This window comes from Hordeum vulgare, chromosome 4H (genome assembly GCF_904849725.1).
Source record: "Hordeum vulgare subsp. vulgare chromosome 4H, MorexV3_pseudomolecules_assembly, whole genome shotgun sequence".
NCBI classification, from domain to species: domain Eukaryota; kingdom Viridiplantae; phylum Streptophyta; class Magnoliopsida; order Poales; family Poaceae; genus Hordeum; species Hordeum vulgare.
The window spans coordinates 478,601,039-478,606,549 of NC_058521.1; positions in this window are offsets into that span (position 1 = coordinate 478,601,039).

The following is a 5,511-nucleotide window of genomic DNA, read 5'->3' on the forward strand; positions in this document are numbered from 1 at the left end:
CAGATCTTTCCACGAGCCATGGATCCCCCATCGTCCTCAATATAGAGGGAGCAGGGTTGCGTTGGAGTCCAACATAGCATGGAGATGGGTGTTGGCGTGGGATGGCGAGCACTGGCGTCAATGATTTTCAGTAGGAGAGAGACGAGATCGGGAGCGTGGGGTTAGGGAGAGGTGGACTAGTGGAGCAGGACGTGTTTGTGCGGCGGCGGTTTGTTATTCTTCTTTTAACCACGATGGGTGGGATCATGGGTTTCTCATGCAAAATAGACACATGGAGCGATTTTTTCTGCATGACATCGAGGGGAGAAGCGGGTGTAGGGTAACATGAATAAATTCAAAATTTTCCTATGCCATATTCAGATCTTCCTATGCAGAGAGCAGCAACGAGAGAGGGGAGAGTGCATCTTCATACCTTGGAAGATTGCTAAGCGGAAGCGTTGCTAGAATGCGGTTGATGAAGTCGTACTCACGGCGATTCAGATCGCGGTGTGATTCCGATCTAGTGCCGAACCACTGCACCTCTGTGTTCAACACACGTGCAGCCCGGTGACGTATCCTGCACCTTGATCCAGCAAGGAGGAGGGCGTGGTGTTGATGGAGAGACGAGGTCTCCCGGCAGGGCTTCGCCAAGCAACGTGGGAGCGGAGGAAGAAGAGGGACAAGGCTGCGCCGAGGCAGAGATCAACTTGTGTCTCCAACAGCCCCAAACCCCTGTCTATTTATAGCAGGAGAGGGGAGGGGTGCGCCACCTCTAGGGTTCCCACCCTAGGGGCGGTGGCAGCCCAGATGAGAGAGGGGCGGCGGCCAGGGCAGGAGAGGGGGTGGGGCACCCCTGGTGGGCCTTAGGCCCACCAGCGCCTAGGGTTCCCCCCTTCCTCTCTCGTGCGCCATGGGCTGGGTTTGGGGGGCGCACCAGCCCACCCAGGGGCTGGTTCCCTCCCACACTTGGCCCATATAGCCTTCTGGGGCTTATGCCCCCTCCCGGTGGGCCTCTGGAACCCTTCCGGTGGTCCCGGCACTTTGCCGGTGGTGCCCGAAACATTTCCGGCGTCCAAACCCATCCATCCTATATATCAATCTTTACCTCCGAACCATTCCGAAGCTCCTTGTGACGTCCAGGATCTCATCCGGGACTCCGAACAACCTTCAGTAACCTCGTATATCAATTCCCTATAACCCTAGCGTCATCGAACCTTAAGTGTGTACACGCTACGGGTTCGGGAGGCATGCAGACATGACCGAGACACTCTCCGGCCAATAACCATCAGCGGGATCTGGATAACCATGGTGGCTCCCACATGTTCCACGATGATTCCATAGGATGAACCACAATGTCAAGGATTCAATCAATCCCGTATACAATACCCTTTGTCTGTCGGTATAGAACTTGCCCGAGATTCGATCGTCGGTATACCCATACCTTGTTCAATCTCGTTACCAGTAAGTCTATTTACTCGTTGCATAGCACGTCATCCTCTGACTAACTCCTTAGTCACATTGAGCTCATGATGATGTTCTACCGAGTGGGCCCAGAGATACCTCTCCGTCACACGGAGTGACAAATCCCGATCTCGATTCATACCGACCCAACACACACTTTCGGAGATACCCGTAGTGCACCTTTATAGTCACCCAGTTACGTTTTGACGTTTGATACACCCAAAGCACTCCTACGATACCGGGAGTTGCACAATCTCACGGTCGAAGGAAAATACACTTCACATTAGAAAAGCTTTAGCATACGAACAACACGATCTAGTGCTATGCTTAGGATTGGGTCTTGTCCATCACATCATTCTCCCAATGATGTGATCCCGTTATCAATGACATCTAATGTCCATGATGAGGAAACCATGATCGTCTATTGATCAACAAGCAATCCAACTAGAGGCTTGCTAGGGACACATTGTGATCTATTTATTCACACATGTATTACTGTTTCCTGTTAATACAATTATAGCATGAACAATACACGATTATCATGAACAAGGAAATATGATAATAACCATTTTATTATTGCCTCTAGGACATATTTCCAACAATCTCCCACTTGCACTAGTGTCAATAATCTAGTTACGTTGTGATGTATCGAACACTCATAACATTGTTGTGTTGATCATGTTTTGCTCGAGGAAGAGGTTTAGTCAACGGGTCTGCAATATTCAGATTCGTGTGCACTTTACAAATATCTATTACTCATCTCTGGCCCTGGTCCTGGATGGAGTTGTAGCGGCGTTGGATGTGCTTGGTCTTTCGGTGAAATCTGGGCTCCTTGGCTATGGCAATGGCTCCAGTGTTATCACAGAAGAGTGTCATCGGACCCGATGTGCTTGGAACCACTCCAAGGTCGGTGATGAGATCCTTCATCCAAATCCCTTCATGAGCCGCTTCTGAAGCAACTATGCACTGCGCTGCACATGTAGATGCTGCCACGACATCTTGCTTGCTGCTGCAACAGCTCACTTCCCCACCTTTCAAAACATACACGTATCCGGTCTGTGACTTAGAGTCATCCGGATCCGTGTCGTACTAGCATCGGCGTAACCCTTTACGACAAGCTCTTCGTCACCTCATAAACGAGAAACATCTCCTTAGTCCTTTTCAGGTACTTAAGGATTTTCTTGACCGCTGTCCAGTGTTCCGTACCGGGATCACTTTGGTACCTCCCTACCAAACTTATGGCAAGGTTTATATCAGGTCTGGTACACAACATGTCATACATTAGAGAGCCTACGGCTGAAGCATAGGGGACAATACTCATCTTCTCTCTATCTGCTGCCGTGGTCGGTGACTGAGTCTTACTCAATCTCATACCTTGCAAAACTGGCAAGAACCCTTTCTTTGAGTTTTCCATATTGAACTTCTTCAATATCTTGTCAAGGTATGTACTTTGCGAAAGACCTATGAGGCGGCTCGATCTATCTCTATAGATCTTGATGCCTAATATGTATCCAGCTTCTCCAAGGCCCTTCATTGAAAAACTCGTGTTCAAGTAGGCCTTTATGCTCTCCAATAACTCTATATTATTCCCCATCAATAATATGTCATCCACATATAGTATGAGGAAAGCTACAGAGCTCCCACTCACTTTATTATACACACAGGCTTCTCCATAAAGCTGTATGAACCCAAACCCTTTAATCACCTCATTAAAGCGACTGATCCAACTCCGAGATGCTTGCACCAGCCCATAGATGGAGCGCTCAAGCTTTCATACCTTGTTAGCACTCTTAGGATTGACAAAACCTTCTGGTTGCATCATATACAACTCTTCCTTAAGATACCCGTTAAGGAACGCTGTTTTGACATCCATTTGCCAAATTTCATAATCATGAAAACGGCAATTTCTAGCATGATTCGGACTGACTTCAGCTTCGCTACGGGAGAGAAAGTCTCATTGTAGTCAACTCCTTGAATTTGCCAAAAACCCTTTGCGACAAGTCGAGCTTTGTAAACGGTCACATTACCGTTTGCGTCAGTCTTCTTCTTGAAGATCCATTTATTTTCTATGGCTCGTCGATCATCGGGTAAGTCCACCAAAGCCCATACTTTGTTCTCATACATGGATCCTATCTCGGATTTCATACCCTCAAGCCATTTGTTGGAATCCAGGCCCGCCATTGCTTCTTCATAGTTCGAAGGTTCACCGTTGTCTAACAACATGATTTCCATGACATGGTTGTCGTACCATTCTGGTGCGGGTCATACCCTTGTGGACCTTCGTGGTTCAGTAGCAACTTGATCCGAAGCTTCATGATCATCATCATTAACTTCCTCTCCAATTGGCGTAGGCGCCACAGGTACAATTTCCCGTGCTGCGCTACTCTCCGGTTCGAGAGGGCGTGTAATTACCTCATCAAATTCTACTTTCCTCCCACTTACTTCTTTCGAGAGAAACTCTTTCTCTAGAAAGGATCCGTTCTTGGCAACAAAGGTTTTACCTTCTGATCTAAGATAGAAGGTATAACCAATAGTTTCCTTAGGGTATCCTACGAATACGCATTTCTCCGCTTTGGGTTCGATCTTTTCTGGTTGAAGTTTCTTCACATAAGCATCACAACCCCAAATTTTTAGAAACGACAGCTTAGATTTCTTGCCAAACCATAGTTCATACGATGTCGTCTCAACGGATTTAGACGGTGCCCTATTTAAAGTAAATGCTGCAATTTCCAATGCGTATCCCCAAAATGATAGAGGTAAGTCGGTAAGAGACATCATAGATCGTACCATATCCAATAAAGTGCGATTACAACATTCACACACTCCGTTACGTTGCGGTGTGCCAGGCGGCTTCAGTTGTGTAATAATTCCACACTTCCTTAGGTGTGTGCCAAACTCGTGACTCAAATATTCTCCTCCATGATAAGATCGTAGACACTTTATTTTTCTATCACGTTGATTCTCAACCTCACTCTGAAATTCCTTGAAATTTTCAAACGTCTTAGATTTGTGCTTCAACAAGTTGATATACCTATACCTACTCAAATCATCTGTGAGAGTGAGAACATAATGATAGCCACCGCGAGCTTCAACGTTCATTGGACCACATACATCAGTATGTATTATTTCCAATAAGTCGGTTGCTCTCTCCATTATTCCTGAGACTGGACTCTTAATCATCTTGCTCATGAGGCACGGTTCGCATGTGTCAAATGATTCAAAGTCAAGAGACTCCAATAGTCCATCAGTATGGAGCTTCTTCATGCGCTTAACACCGATATGACCAAGGCGGCAGTGCCACAAGTATGTGGGACTGTCATTATCAACTTTACATCTTTTGGTACTCACACTATGAATATGTGTAACATCACGATCGAGATTCATCAAGAATAAACCATTCACCAGCGGAGCATGTCCACAAAACATATCACTCATATAAATAGAACAACCATTATTCTCTGACTTAAATGAGTAGCCGTCTCGCATTAAGCAAGACCCTGATACAATATTCATGCTCAAAGCTGGTACTAAATAACACTTATTAAGGTTTAAAACTAATCCTGATGGTAGATGTAGAGGCAGCGTGCCGACGGCGATCACATCGACCTTGGAGCCATTCCCGACACGCATCGTCACCTCGTCCTTGGCCAGTCTCCGCTTACTCCGCAGTTCCTACTTTGACTTGCAAATGTGAGCAACAACACCAGTATCAAATACCAAAGAGCTACTACGAGCGTTGGTAAGATACACATCAATAACATGTATATCATATATACCTTTAACGTTGCTGGCCTTCTTGTCCGCTAAGTACTTGGGGCAGTTCCGCTTCTAGTGACCTTTTCCCTTGTCGTAGAAGCACTCAGTCTCAGGCTTGGGTCCATTCTTTTTATTATTCCCGGTATCTGGCTTACCGGGCACGGCAACGGCTTTGCCGTCTTTCTTGAAGTTCTTCTTACCCTTGCCCTTCTTGAAACTGGTGGTCTTATTGACCATCAACACTTGATGCTCTTTCTTGATTTCTACCTCTGCAGACTTCAGCATCGAGTACAACTCGGGAATGGTCTTATCCAT